A 16414-nucleotide genomic window follows, 5' to 3' on the forward strand; every position below is an offset into this window, starting at 1 on the left:
AATCCTAAATTGATTCGGGGAAGCAGAGGCTGGGGTGGGGGGAGTTGAAAAAAGACATTCTCTTTGACCTCAGCAGCAGAGTGGGCAGCAGAAAAGAGAGAGAGAGAAATATATGGCCTTCCTCCTGGGGCAAAAGCATTTTAATTATCAGCTGAGAGGCCAGCAGAGCCATAAAACTGGCCAGCTGTCCCATTTAATCAGGCCAAAGGCCATAACGAGACAAGACAGCATTTCTCAAGGGGCCAAGCACTGCGAGTTAAGCCTGGTCCAGAGGGCGCAGGAGGCACAGGCCTTTTCCACAAGAGGCCCAGGTGCAGGCACAGCTGGAAGGGAATGTGGGGATCAATCCCCTTTTGAAGCTTTAGCTGAAATAAATCTGCCCATTTTGGTGAAAGTGGTAAAACTAAACCTGGCTGACTCCTCATACCATTTCAAAAAGGGAAACCCAACTATATTCTGTGTATACCCAAAACAACAAAGAATAGGAAGAAGTTTCTCTTGCTTCTTGGAAAGAGGAAAAAAAGTACAGCCCCATTACTGTGGTTCCTGTGTGAAACTGGCACGTATTATTTCACACCATCTTAAAACACTCCTCTTTTCTGTACTGTCTACATTTTACAGATGGGAATCCTGGAGCTCCAAAAAGCTAGCCACATGCCCAATGTCAGGGGCTCAGGAAGTAGCTTGGATCCAAGGCTCTCTAATTCCTGAGCCAGTGTACCTGCCATTACAGTGCAGTGGTTCCCAAAACCAAGCTTAAGGGGGAAATGCTTTCCTCTCAAAGCAAAACCTCCAGGTTTCTTACAGAGCGCAAACTCCCAGAGAAGTTAGGAGATAAAGGGATATGAAATCCACGGCTTTAATATATTTCGTTTCTATATCTTATTGTCACAGCCTAATAGACTGCAGAGCAGTCTTCCTGCAATTCTGCTGGTGAGTGAGGACAGAGGCACACAACTAAAACCATTTAAGTGGTCTTGAGCCCCATTTGAAAAAGTCTATATTGATTCAGAAAAGTGGGTGGGAAGCCAGTAGCAAAGCCCTGAGACACCAGGATGCCCGTTGCTCAGCTTCAAGGACGGACGTGGCATTTGACTAACAGTGTCCTGCTTGTGGATGCAGGCTGCCCTTGGTTCACTGTGAATCCCTGTCATGATTCATGTGACCAGAGCATCCTCTCTCGACAAGGCCATCTGTCACGCCCCGGGCAGCAAGGAGGGAAGGGAGCACCTGTGGGCTCCTGTCAACTGTTTTCTTGCTAAATTGCTTGGCAAAGATTCCCCATCAGGAGTGTTGGCCCCTGCAACAAGAAGCCAAAAAATGGGGAACCTGGGCATGCTACAGCCTGACACACGGATTCCGACAGACCACAGTCATCACCTGCTCCCAAAACACACACGTTCACACTTAAGCCACATAATGTCAGTCCTGGGAGGGGCCTCAGAGACTGCCTCATCCAACCTCTCTTTTCACAGACGAGGAATCTGAGGCCCTAAGAGATCGCTAGATGTGCCCAAGGCCATCAGCCAGTCGGTGCCAAGGGCAGTACCTGGGCCAGGGTCCCCTCCACTGCACCACCTTCTCTTACCCCAATGTCCAATTTAAGAAGTTCTCTATAACGGTGTTGATTCATACCCTTATCTGAGTCTTGGACTGGTAAAAGCTATCATCTTTTCCCCACAAATTGAACCTATACACATTTTGCTTAGATTCCAAGGGGTTAAGGTTAACAGCCCAAGTGTGGTTCTACAAGAAGCTGATAGGGAATTATTAAAGGGGATTCCAGGGTAAATGGATGGACAACCTGGGGAGAAAGCTACATTTTTCTCTTAACCAGACCACTGATGTCACCACTTTATATGTCAATTTCCCTGTCTATAAGTGACCCTGAGCTACCTCACAGGAAGGAGGTAAAAGCACCAAGTCAGGGATGGAAAATCTTCCAAGAGACATGGAGGAAAGGAAGCACAAGAGACATGGAGATCTGGAAGCACAAATCTTGACCCTGAGCAACGACAATGTCATAGGCTACCTGTGAAAGGTAGAGGTCACGACTCAGCTGTTACCAGTTTTGTTTGAGGAGAGATGCAGGGAAGAGAAGACATAATCATTTATTTGACTTTCAAGGTAATAGTGGCTCAAATTAGACGAAACAGAGGTAAAATGGAAGAGGCTAAAGAACCATCTGGAAATCAGAGTCCATCACTTTTAAAGTCCTTCTTGCCTTAAGCCTGACCCGCCCCTCACCAAAGCTGTTCACCCCAAGTTATTGGCTCATTCTCAGTTCAGAAATTCCTACCAGGATCCATCATACAACACAGCCTTCTGCTCCAACTCCAACGCAGGCTTTATAGATGCCTAAATGTTGCCCAGGGCCCTGAGCTACTCCAGCCCTACTGAGAAAGCTGCAGAGAAGCCAGTGAAGAAGGGAAGGCAGGATGTGCTCCAGAGCAAGCCTCGGGGCAATGAAAGCAAATGTTCCAGTAAGAGATCAAGTTCCCTCATGAAGCCCCTCTAATGACTGGAGAGGACTGAGGCAAGGGAATCCACAGGGAACGTCAAGGGCACCATTTGCCTCCTGGGGTGGCAGGAGGCCGGGTTGGGGAGCATGCTTTCACTGGGCATCTGTGTCTGCTGGTCTCTCTGCCTGCGACATCCGTGCCCCACTTACTCTCACCACTTAGTCTCATTAACTCTTCTTCACTCCTTCATGTCCTCAGGGAATTCTCAGCCATGTCCCTTTTTGAGTCATTTTCATGGCACCAACATCTTCCTTCCATAGCACTCCCCAGAATCATGACTTTACACTCTAGGTCCTCCTCTCTGGCCCCACAGGAAGCTCCTTGAGGGCAAGGCCTAAGTCTATTTTTGTTTACTGTTATATTTCTAACACCAAGCGCTCAAAGTGACACACCTTTGTGCAGGAGATGGCCATGCCCAAGGGAAAAGCAAGGTTCCCAGACAAAATTAAAGAACTGAAGACACAATGTGACCTGTAGGTCAGACCTCCTGGCCTTGCCAGGTTCTTTTGCTGAGTCATGTCGCCTGGCTGGTTGCTGGCTTCATTTCAGCTTTATTCACTACCATATTTATTTTGACTTGCAGAACATGTCTCTGTATTGATAACAAAAAATGCTACCCATCAACTGAACATAATCCTCTGGGATGTGCCTGGTAGAAGCTAGGTGACGGTAGGTATGGCCTCCTGCAACCAAAGGAGAAATCCAATTCACTAAGTGTTTGAACGCTTTTGCCAGGAAAAATCCTCAAAACGAAATCTGTCATCCTCTAACTCTCTATAAGAAGGAACTTGTAGCAAAGAACCCCAAAGACCAGAAATGGAGAAAATAACAGGGAGGGAGATTCAGAAGTACCTAAGTCAGGTACTGTTGGAACTCTCTCATGTGGGGATGCATTCATAAGGCAGAGAAAAAGTCATTTTTGTACCTCTCAAAAAGAATGGGAATTGGGTTCTCTAGCCAATACTTCCCTGGCTCCCAGATCTACCCTAGGAATGTTCTATAGTTTGTTTTATTCTTCTATAGGAAAAGCTGCTTTTATGGCTACTCCTTATCCTTTTCTAGGCAAGTCTTTTCTGCCACATTGCTCCTGACCAGGATGCCTGTGACTTAGCGGCTTCATCCTTAAGGTGGGCATGTGTTCTATTCCAGGAGGATTTGTGCAGGAACAAGGAGACTAGAGAGTGGAATCTAGTGGGTCACAGGGTTCCATAAGCCTTATGGCCAGCAAATTCTCAGCACAGAGAAATCCTACTCTAGGAATGGGGGCTGTGACCAGTATCCAGCCCAGGTGCACACTAGGGCTTAGAACATTATAGCCCGCATGAGGCCAAGGGCAAGATGTAAGCTCCGTCCTCCTCATTTCTTCTGCTTCCTTACCTTGTGAACTCTGAGTGAACACAGAATTGCGGGGAGGAGCAGTGGCGGGTGTGCTACTTGGGCCTCCAGTTGCAAGAGGAGCAGCCAATCAAAGAAGTCAAAAAAACTGGATCGGGCACTGTGAGCATGGCAGGGATTCACAAATTGGGAACAAAAGGAATGCTGAGGTCAGATGAAATAAGCTGGCAGTGGATCCAGGTGGCACAAGATAGTGGCCTGTTCCAGCAGGAACAGGCAACTTCGGCCAGTGAGAGTTACTTCGGGGCCAGCATCTGGGAAGGGTACAGAGAACACAGAATGCAGACACTGGAGGTCAGCAGCAAATACGCTCTGACAGTGCCACACTCTGCACCCAGAACAGGTTGATGGACTCAGAAGTTAGCAAAGATCAAGGCCCTGAAGATTACAATGAGGATGAAAAAGCAACCTCCATGCAAATGAGGCATGAGGGACCTCCTCTGACAAGAGAAAAGGAATTTTGATGTATTGAGATCCTGCAAGTAGATCAGTTCAAGTGATACTTTATTCTCTTCTTTACTCATTCATTCAAGTGCCTGGAAGCTAAAGACACAAAATCTATTTGGAGACATAGGGGATGCTTCTGAAATCATAGCTAACAAAGAGAGGCGGACAGGGATGCGATTTGGCAGCCAGCTGCAGGCCAGCACAGTGTTTTCTTTTGTTTTTCAATAGTCTACGTTGGGATACTCACTTCACCATCATTCCCACCTAGCCCGATGACTTCACACTAGCTACTTCACAAATTTACTGACCCTGACTGGAAGGCATCTGAGCTTGCAACCACCGGACCAGCAGCTCTAGTCCCTTGTCACCCTGGTATTTTTCTACACATTATCAGGTAAGATGTGTTTAGCACCAAACACCTACTCAGCATTGACTGAGCTAAGCATAGAAATATGGGTAAGGTTTGGACAGGCAGAGAGACGAGGCAAGGGCACCCCTGAAAACAAGGTTATTCCCATGGCAAAGGTGAATATGATGAGGGCCTAGTGGCTGGGAAGTACAGGATGTGTTCCAGGGTAAAGAGGAAACCAGCTTGGCTTAGGGAAAAGGACCCTTAGAGGAAGACGAGGGAGATAAGGCAGTAAAGACTTCGTGAGAAATTTAAGGTGATATCTGAAAAGAGGAAGTCAGGTGTGGCTGGTCCCAAACCAAATACAGTTCCCCACTCACCTCTGTTCTTTCAACTATGAAATCAAGAATGAGTTGATCATACATCAACAAAATGTGGGTGCCATGGCTCTCTGAGCAGAGTGATATTACTTCTAATTATCTAAAATTAAAGTATTATAGGACCATGAGAAATAATGCAGTGAAACACCCCAGCTGCCCAACAGCAGTGTGCCAGCAATGGCGTAGTGACTGGGAACACAAGCTAAGGAGTCAGCCCTGGGCTCACAGTCTGGTCTTAGGAGTGGCTATGAGATCCTAGAGAAATGGCTCACCCCTTCTGAGCCTCAGTTTCCTCATTTGCAAAATAAAGACATTCATAGTTTTTACTCTGTAGAGTTGCTGTGAAAATTAAATGAGAATCCACATAAAATGCTTAAACAGTGCTTGACTTAAAGAGAGTGCTCCACGAAGTTGTTGTTATTATTATTACATAGGGGTTGACTTTGTTAATACAGCACAGTATATCTAAATGGTGGATTACTGTGCAACCTTTAAATATCTTGTGGTAAAAGAATAGTTTTTAAAAAGAAAAGAAAAGTAAGAAAGTGGCCACACTATATTGACAAACAAGGGACAAACAAGCAAAATGTTTATTAGAATTTCCTATGCATGATTTACGAGTAAAAACAAATATGCATAATGCAAAAATTGAAAAAACATACACTGCTTTTACCTCTATGTTTTTCTATGTTTCCCAAGAAGAGGAAATAGTTATTTAATAATAAAAGTAACAACCTTCGCTTTGGGTAAGGCTTTCCATTTTCCAAAGCTTTTTAATATGATCTCATTTTTACATTAATTTAACTTTTAATGGTCTCTATTAAACTGCTATTCTGCCAAGTGCCTGTAAGTCAAAATCCTGAAATCCATCTACCTACCCCCAAAAGGACAATCTTTCCCCTAAAAGACCGTTTTTACTAATACCATTGCTAACACACTAGCAGCTGGTTTTCCCCAATCTGACGGAGCAGAAACACAAGAATCCATTTTTATAGCCAGGGTTTTTACAAATAGTTTCAAGAAATGATGTTGTAAGTTAATGATGCAATGTGGCACAGTAGCATAAACAATTACTTAAATCAAGGGTCTGAGCCACACGTCCTAGGGCCTGGCTAACCTTGTTTGGCTGTACGATGCCGATTATCTGAGATAACAGTTCTCCCCGATGCATGTCCCATATTAAGATTCCATGGTCAGACTGCCAGCAGTCATTCTCTCTCTCCCTTAGTAACAAACCTAGATCATGAGCTGGGCTCACTGCCACTCAGAACAAAATCCTCCATCTCCCAGCCTCCCCTGAGCTAACCATGGCTCTGCAACCTTCTGACCAATTAATGCAAGCAGATGTGTTGTGCTAGAATTCTGGGAGGGTAATGAGAAACAACTAGGCTACATGGAACACCTTCGGTGCTTCTGCGTGTTACGTAGACCAAATAACCGGCATTTCAGCAGCCATCTTGGGCCACAAGGCAACCTCTGGGATAAAAGCCATGTACTGAAATGATGGAATGAAAAATAGGAGCCTGGGTCTCTGATGACTCTGTGGAGATGCCCTACAACCCTCCAGACTTCTTTTCAGAGACAAATGAATGTACAACTTGTTTTAGCCACTGTTATTTTGTTTTGATTTTTAGTACAGTCAAATCTAAACTTATTGCAGATTATATATTAACATAGGATGATATTTGTTATACATATTTCGCTGCCAGTAAACAGCATGTGACTTTTTTAAGTAGGTGACCAATAGAACATTTTAATAAAATCACTTTTTTTACTGAACCTTTGTAATCACTAGATGTTTATCACCAACTACGTTCTTTGTTTCCACAAAGACGACCTTCATATATACATATTCTTTTCTCTAGAGATTCAAAGTCGACTAATTCATAGACTTCTGCTCTCACATGACAATGACCAAAATTTGACTCTCTGGAATCCCTAATAAAAACCAAGAGAGGCAGGCCAGTGTCTCCAGGTCTGCAAAACACAAAGAAGTTAGGACTCTCCAACTGGAGTCAAAGAAGTGACATAACATTTCTAAATTGATTTTCAAGTCATGCACACACAGCAATGGAATAAGAATGACAGTGTCACCAAGGTTCACATGGGATATATTGTATACAATCCCAGGCAAACGGCCACCCACAAATACCAAGGAGGTGTCCCAAACACACATGTGAGATTTACAGCAAGCATCACCATCAGCACCAATCAGGCAGACCAATGGACTTTGCACACTTCTGGGCATCAATTACCTTGATGAGGTCCTTTAAAATACAGCCCTAAGTGTAAGTCCAACTCCTGCCACGACACACTGCACATGAAGGCTCCCCCTTGGAAATACCAAAACCCACTTAAGGACAAAGGAAAAAACAGGGCTTTGTTTCCTGGATGATGGAATGACATTCAGGTCTTTTGCCATCTCCAAGAAATAGCAGAACCTTGACAAGTCAGCGTTTCTTTCACAAGAACCTAGATTTCAAAACATAAACCTCATAAAAGGTAAAGCCTTGTATTTACTGCTTGAAATTACATCTAAATTTAAAATTTCATAGAGAAAATTTACAATTCTATCATCTAAGCCCAATTTTTTAAATGGGCGCAATTATGTAAGGTTAGAGCACTTTGCCTACTTCTTCCAACATGATAAGGATATAGGAAAAAGTAAAATAAAGAAAATTAAGCTTCTATATCACATTTTCTACTAACACATCCGCTAATTCTTAGCCCATAATCCAAAGCAATCTCTAAGTAGAAATTACTTTGAAAAGGGTAATCACCAAAAGTTTTAATACATTTAAAGAACAGAGTTTAGAAGAGGGATAAGAATAATCATATGGCAAAGAGATATGATAATGGCAGAAAGAAAGAGAAACCAGATTTTATTTTTTGGAACTTAAGTCCTTCACATGCACTATATCTAAAATACATATCTAATGTTCCATACTATCACAAGGATGAGTTTTTCTATTATTAAGGGGGAAGAGATAAGAGTAATAAAGGCTAAAAACTGGAAAGTATATTTGTATATATATAAACTACATATGCTTTAAAAATGTCTGGAAGGATATGCTAAATGTAATAGTTATACACCCTAAAAGAAAATAGTATGAGTTATCTTCCTCTTCTTTTTGTTTACACTTTCTGATTTTTGTACAATAAAAACACATAATTTTAAAATGTATTTTTTTAAAAAAATAAACGGATTCACAATAGTATCAACAGAGAAATAAGCCACATCTGGAACAGCTCCGAACAACACAAAGCCTGAAGGATTTCTGGTCTCAAAGCTGAAGGATGCAGAGAGAGTGAGGTGCCCGGGGCCCACACCATTCCCAAAGTCCTTACGCCTTCCTCCCTGGACAAGATGCTCATGGTGATGTTAAGGATATGCCATTTAGCAAACTGTAGCCTCTCTACTACAATTTAGGCAAGAGGCACAAATGACCACACCAAAGAAGCATATTCTCAGCGCCTGCTGATTCAGCCAAGGAATGAGACTAAAGTGTCTACCAATTGCCTATTTAATTATGTCTAACACTTGCTTTACGATCCAGTTTATGGATTCTAGTTGTTTAATAAACAGTTATTTCTCAGTTCCCTGCTATTAAACACTAGGTAGTTATGACAATTAATTAACATCACCCCTGGGCTATCAGGACGTCTGTCGCACTACCAGCCAGGTCATGCTCTCCAGCTGACACTGTCACCTGAATGGGCCACTCAGCTTAAACACTATGCCTTACGGCCCCTTCTCTGGTGGGTATTTCAGTTGGGGTGTTTACACAGAAATGCAAACAGGTGGTTTAGGTTTATTTTACCTGATGTTCCACCAAAAAGGAAAACCCCTTTTGTGATTATGGACACACTTCCCTCAAGCAGAATTTTTTTTTTTTTTTTGCACAGTATATCACAATTACACATAGGCAAACCTGTCTAATTTGAGCTCAGAATTATCCCAAACCCCTCAGGTGCCTCATTCTTTTCTTCCTAAACCAATTTTTCCTGGCACTCATTCCACCCCTAACTCAAGGACGGAATGGTTTTAAGCAAAGAGCTGCACTGCCCTTAAGATTCCATTAGGAATCCACTCCAACTGAAGCCATGGACTGAGTCTGAAACTGCTCTTAAGCCCTCCAGCCCCATTCCTTTATACTCACTGTTGCTGGACTTAAGGTCACGGTGGATGATGGGGACAATTGCCTCATCATGTAAGTAGTTCATCCCTCTGGCAATCTGCACGGCCCAGTTCACCAGGATGTCTGGGGGAATCCTTTTCCCAGATAACACTCTATTCAAAGGCCCTCCACGAGCAAACTCCATGACCAAGCAGAGGTTGGGTTCCTTCAGACACACCCCCCTAAGGGCAATGATGTTGGGGTGCTTCAGCATGGCGAAGAGCTTGGCCTCCTGGCGAACATTCTCTATGGTCTGGCTGATGTCCTCATCGGGGTCGTGGCGAGCTGCTTTCACAGCGACCTCATCCCCTATCCAGAAAGCACGATAGACCTTCCCAAAGCCCCCGATGCCAATAATCTCTTCCAGGGTTAGCTCCGCAAAATCAATCTCTAACACTAAGAAATAGAAGAAAAAAAGAAGCAAGTCAAAAACATTCTGAAAACACCATGTAATCACCCCTTTACCTGAATGGGTAAAGACAACAAGTTGTTCACCTGGCTTTTCTGTCTCCCCACTATAAGGTAAACTCCATAAGGGCAGGAAATGTGAGTAACTTACTTTCTGTTGCATTATCCTTAGTGACTAGCGCATACTAGGTATTCAATAAATATTCATAAAATAAGTTCTACTTGGAGCATCATGCAGAATCTTATACGAAGACCAACCATTTTAACTATAGGGATCATTTTCATGAGACTTATTCAGATTTTACTGTGTACTAGGTGATAAGAAGCATACAATCAGATACCAGGGCAGACCTGCTACAAGCAAACCATAGTGTGAAAAGAGCTTTTGTAGCAGTGTGATCAGAAGATTAGGAAAATCACTAACTCCCACCATGGGACAGGGATTAAGAGGGTGAGTGGGGAAAGGATTCTCAAGGAAGGCAACATTTGAAATGGGTCTTAAAGAATGAATGGGAGGGATCTTATCAGGCAATGAAGATCAGGGTGGAGAAGAACAATCCAGACAGAGGGAAGAGTTCACGAGCAAGAACACGAGGCATGAGAGTATCTGGCATATTAGGAATCTCAGGGAGTCTAGGGCAGCTGAACTATATGCGTTAAGGTAGGAGATGAGGCTCAAAGCCTTGTTGGGGGCAGCCAGATCGTGAAATGCTTTTAAAGCCATTCTGAGGGGCTGGAACATCACACTATAAATAATAGGAGTCACGTATTTTTAAGGAGAGTGTTATTAGACCTGTGATTTAGAAAGGAAACCAACTCTGGCAGCCATGTAGAGTATAACCTGGAGGACAGAGAGCTTTGTAGCAAAAGGAACCACTAAGGAGATCACTCCAGTAACCCAGGCACACGAGCACAAGAGTCTGCAGCAGTGAAGACAGGGAGGACAGAGTAAATTGGGAGACCTTCAAAACTTTGTTCTACCAGGACTTGATGACTAAGATGTGCAGGAAAGGAGCCTCGCTCCATTCCTGGGCCACAGCTTCATTCCTGATGCTCCCAGTATCACACCCAACCACTCATGGTCTTTCCCAAATCCAGAGTTTGAATCTAAGGTACTTGCCTCTATCTTTAGCTCTTTTTGGAAAGGCTTCCATGATAGATAATAACAGCTACCAGTGACAATAAATCTTAGGCTAGACACGGTATTGCTATATGAGCAAAGTGCTATTTTATGTTTCTCTCATGAAAATCCCGTTCTCTGTTTTCTCAGTCTCACTGTCTTTGCCTGGCTTACTCATGCTCATCTCTCAGGTCTCAGGTTAAACATTAATTTCCTAGAGGAACTTTTTCTAACCCCTGACTAAATGAGGTCAGGCCACCACCAAACACTTGCGTAGCAGTCTCTATTTGGCAAGACTCAACAAGGTTATAATTACTTGTTCAATGCCTGTCACGCTGCTAGATTATAAGACCCACAAGGGTGGATTCTATCTGTCTTTTTTACCTGCCATACTCGCCATGCCAAATATTCAACAGGTGAAGTAAAACAGGGAAAAACTCTATCTCAATAGGAAATAAACCAAACTTAGATGTGAAAAAAAATTAAATTGTACCTTCTAAAACAAATACAGAAAATAGTATTTCTGCTTAAAAAAAAAAACTTTGTTAAAAAATTAAGAAAACAAAAATATATTTCTGAGCTTTTGACAACACCAAAAGAGGAACTGCCTACTGCTGTTCCCTTCCTTACATGGCCAGCCCCACGATGCCTCCACTCTCCACTCAGAAGCTAGTTGTGCTCCAAACTCTGGTCTTGCTTAGTGACAGTGCTTCTATCCTATTTAGGGCTAATATTCATTTACGTTTTGCAATGCCACTGGCAGTGTGCACAAAGGAAACTCTTAGGAAAAGTTAGCTGGACTGTCCTTATGTATACAAAAAGTATAGCCTATCTTGACCCCAAAAGTTCTAATTGTTCAAGCTTATCACCTCATCCTGCACTCTTCCTGAACGAATGGTGTGGCAGGTCCTGCAGACTAGCAATCTGCATCCATTCTAAAATCCTTCTAGCATGTCTTTCAGTACTGCAGAGACCGGAAAGCTAAAAACTACATTTCCCAGACTCCCTGACAGTTGGAGTTCTGGATGCAGATTAGATTCTGCTGATGAGATGCACAAGATTTGGAAGGCAGAAGTGAAATGGAGACCATTTTTTTGCTCTCCTGGCAAGCACTGCTGTGGAGAAGTGAGGTTTTCTGCAATAGCACATCAGTATCCAACCATTCTGTGGATGTGGAGAAGAATGTTGCAAGGCCAAGTGGTTGCCTAATCTCTGGACTGTAACTACAACTGGGTGTTCTTGAAGTCAGCAGCTTCAGTGACAACTCCTGATTCTGTACCTTCCCAAACAGAGAAGCAGCAGCTTGCCTGGTGGGCCAGGTCCACAATGTTCTAGAAGTTTTCCCCTAGGTCCAGCTGAGAGCCCCTTCTCTCTGTGCTTCCAATAATTCTGTAAACACCTAATTTCCTGTGATAGAGCACTTTCTGATTAAAACAATTCGAGTGTTTCTAGGTCCTAAAATAAAACCCGACTGATTACTAATTATTGCCTTATCTTATCTACATGAATAAGAAAAATATACCTATATTAAAGAGAGATCAGAAATCCTCTTGGAGAAAAATATAAGTTATGTTAGGAGTCCCCTTGATCATGGGGGGAAGGAACATTCATTTTTTTCTTCCAGCTTTTACAGTGATGAAAAAATGTGTACTTATTTAATAAATTTGCATTCACACATCTTATTCCCTTAACTGAATGTCTAAATTCTCCTCAAGAGAATTAACTGTTGTATTTTCTTTTGTACCCTGCCTTCTTTCCTCTGGTCTGAAGCATAGTTGTGAACACACAGGAGGTGTTAAAAGGTGTTAAATATTTATTTAAGTGTATGAAGATTTAAAAGATGTGTTTCTGAACTAAGGTGCTGAAAGGACAGCTCCTCTGATGGCATTTTGCAGTCAGAAAACCTAGACAGAAAACCTCTGCAGTGAAGACAAAGCAATAATCTCTCTCAGGTTCTAGACATTTAGTTAAGAAAATATTATGACCAGCCTTCAGGAAAAGTGTAGAACCCAGCTTACAAGCAGATAGAAGATAGAACAGTGGGGGGTGGGGACAAGGGAGGAAGCTACTTTCTTTTCCCTTCTCTGCTAAGAATTCTCTTGGGGTAGGAACTAGACCTTCAGTGGCAGCTGAGAGGATGTGGGGCTCTCCTTCCCTCCCTGCTTCAGTAAAGACCTGGTTTTAAGTAATCAGGTCAAGTCACATTCATCACATTTTTCAGTTTCTGTGGAAGGACATTTTCAGGAATCTCAGGAACAAAAACCGTTTTTCTTTCATATTCAGAGTCAAGATGTTATTCCCTCTCAATTTTATCCTTAGAAATTAAATGTATAGGCACACTCTAGTGGCTTTTGGGCAAGTCAATAAATGGTACACTTCTCATTTAAAAATGTGAAGTACACGAGAATACATCCTCATGTTTCTAATGGGTACAAGAAAAATAAATGTAAATTAGCAATAACCTTAATTTGTGCCCTGCTTGAAGACAGACACCACAATCCTGTAAGAGAAACTTTTAAAAAATACCTAGGATAATCTATCTCCCAAAATGATAAATTTGGAACAGTGTATTTTTCATCTTTCACTAAAATAAGGAAGATGAGAGAGCTCCTAGGTTATTTATATTTGTCAGCCCCACAGAGAGCTGTGCTCTAATGTCTACATTGGAGGAGATAAAAGCACTATATAAATGTTAGGTGATTTATAATATCACCATTATATTTTTTCATTGTCACCAGATTTAGTAATTCTTCCGTCTTCTATTTTGAATAACGTTTGAAACAAATTTTTCACTTTGAAAAGCCATATTTAAAACTAAAGCAAAACATTATTACTTGACTTAGTGTCTTCTGTTCACAATCTAATGTCACAGATCATGCCCCAGAAGGGAAGTTCAAAAGGATAACTAAGGAAAAGTTGTCAGTAGCTCAACTTCATTCCAAACCTTTGGAGACAAGATTGTCAATCACCTTTATTTTCTGAGTGACACTAACTGGACTGGTGGGCATTAGCATACAGATAAGAAGCATACCTATCAGCAACTTCCTGCATTCATCTTTATCAAAGCGCTGTGCTGAAGTTATATATTTACATCACCAATCTCCCTCATGTGAGACTTATAAGTACCTCCCTATCTTATTATTTCTTTATCCCTGGGTATTTAATACAGTATTTTTCACTAGGCTCTCCAATTGGTTTTTGACTGGAATTAAATTTTCTGAATTACCAAGATTTCATTTCTGTCAAGATCGTAACTCCTGGGAATGCTAAATAAAATAACTTACCGGGACCTTCAAATGTCATGTTCAAGTCAATTTTTTCAATAAGCACAAGGTACTTCCCACTTTCTCATCACATGAATTCTAGACATAGGAATCTACTCTTTGCAAGGTAATTTCTATTACAATAAAGTCCTGGGCACCTAATGAAGAAGGAGCTTCTCATGCAGCACATTGAGGACATGTCTGGCTTTCTGTGAATGGGTTCTTCCAGCCTAAGTCATAATAACTCCTGACTGCTCTGATAGCTGGGAGTACAAGATAGTAAAGAAACTGAGTCCCTGCACATTAACATCACACAGATCTTCTGCTCTGTCATTAATTGTCCCTGAAAAAGAAAAATCACAAAACTTCACCCCCAAAGAACCTTGAAATCTAACATATGTTTAAAACTACACTGTTTTCTAACATGGCAGGCCATTCTTCCAATATTGCTTTTAATATGTGACCAAATTCATCTTCAACACTATTTCAGACACTGTGCTGGGACCTTTGACCTTCACCTTCCCAGTACTAGTGCCAAAAAAATAGAAACACCTAGAAACAACTTAAAGTAATTTGTCACCTGCAGGTACTATCAAATGTAGAAACAAAAAGTTTTAAATTGAATGAGAGAGTGAAACAAAGGGAACTAAAGATGTGAACATCAATTTGACAGCCAAAATGCCAATTAAAAAAAAAGTAGAAAAACAAGGAAAGAGATTATGATTTTGATATTAGGTGATGGCATTTAATAAATATCTTAAGAAAATAAAACAATTGTTCTGGTGAAAGTAAGTTACAGGACCAGAAGATAACTTATGAATGAAATTTCAAAACTAAATGTTTAAAGTTGGCCCTCGGTGATGATTTTTTAAAATCGGCTAAGATGCAAAGTATACAAAATAAGGAATAAGCAAGGATAAATATGTATTAATACTTCTTTAACAAAATTATAGAAGCCCTCAAACACAAAATAGTTAAACTGTACCAGGAGTTATTCACATCTTCTGAAACCACCTAGCATCATTAATTAAGGAATTTTAATGGCAATTTAACTCCTTTGGAAAAAAACAAAGGAAATTTCATTACAGGGTGTGAAACAGGGGGCTCCTGGGAATTGGTGAAAACCAGGACACTGGAAGAAAGGCCCTAGGAGTGACCCCTGGGCATTGTCCCCCTGAGATTTAGCAAATACCAAATATAGGTAAGGATCTAGAGTGAGAAGAAAGGAGAAAGTGTATTGTCTGAACATCCTGGGTGTCAAGGGACTAGGATTTAGCTACTGAACCTTGTGCTCCTGATCTCTCATAGAATGACATACTTTTCCCTCTCTAATTATTTCTCCACCCATCACCTGCCCCACCACACAACACACACCCTTCTTAGCATATCATTCAATAAGACTCCTGAAGGTACAACTTCTGAGATACAAGGATCCAAGAAATCAACACATTTCAAAGACACCTCAACCCCGAGTTCACACAGGCTTTCGGGACTTGTGACCCTGCGGGAGACACCCCCATCTCCTTCAAAGCAAATGCCTTTAAGGGGCGAGGACAGGCGATAGAAGGGACTGGCAAGGTCTCTGATTTGCAGACTAAAATTGTGACAAACCGCCAGCTTGCCTGAAATCTATCCATGTTTGGGGAGGCGGAGGAGTGGGAAGTGGGGAGATTCTCATGCTGGGGCTTCATGGTGGGGCATCAGGAGTTGCTGCTGAGGTGGTGTGATGAAGGTTAAGAAGCCCAAGCGCCTGAGGTTCTAGGCAAGGCCTGCGACGTCTCTATCTTACCCATTGCACCCTCCAAAGCCCCTGCAGTCCGAGCGCGCGCGCACACACCTACCCCAGGTCACTCATTCCCCACCTCCAACCTAACTCTAGGGGAAAGCTCCCGTCTCTCTGCGACCACCCCCAGGCTCCACTACTCGAACCCCACTCCCTGCCATCCCCGCCGGGCTCCCGGGCCCCGCTTTCGCCTTACACTGAATGGGCAGGTAGCAACTGGGGTCCTCGCCGCCCGGCTGGCAGCGGCTGGAGAAGGCGCTGCGCGGGGTCACGTAGTTGCTGGGGAAAATGCCCACCCGCTGGTTCAGCTGCCCGGTCCACCATCCCTCGTCGCCGGACACCTGCGAGTCCTTGGACAGCACCTCCACCACGTCGCCCAGCCGCAGGGTCAGCTCGTCCTCGCCCGCCGCCTCGTACTCGAACACCGCGGTCCAGTAGGGTAGAGGCGAGCCGGAGCCCAGCTCCCCGGGGGCCGCCGCCGCCTCCTCCTCTTCCTCTTCCTCCTCCTCCCCGGCTCCGGCCCCCGCTCCGTCCTCCCCCGGCGGGGCGGCAGCGGCGGCGCTCGCCAG

At 43.0% G+C, this 16414-nt stretch overlaps 1 protein-coding gene across 1 annotated transcript in view; it reads right to left on the bottom strand.

Moving 5' to 3' along the window:
- The window catches only part of MAP3K9 (mitogen-activated protein kinase kinase kinase 9), a 69892-nt gene extending 53507 nt beyond the window's left edge, over positions 1-16385 (bottom strand). The window contains exon 1 of the mRNA XM_015599555.2: positions 16042-16385. The gene's annotated coding sequence lies outside the window, so the exon portion shown is untranslated. The remainder of the gene's footprint in view (positions 1-16041) is intronic.
- Positions 16386-16414: the final 29 nt, after the last annotated feature.

This window comes from Pteropus alecto, unplaced genomic scaffold (assembly GCF_000325575.1).
Source record: "Pteropus alecto unplaced genomic scaffold, ASM32557v1 scaffold8, whole genome shotgun sequence".
In the NCBI taxonomy this organism is placed as follows: domain Eukaryota; kingdom Metazoa; phylum Chordata; class Mammalia; order Chiroptera; family Pteropodidae; genus Pteropus; species Pteropus alecto.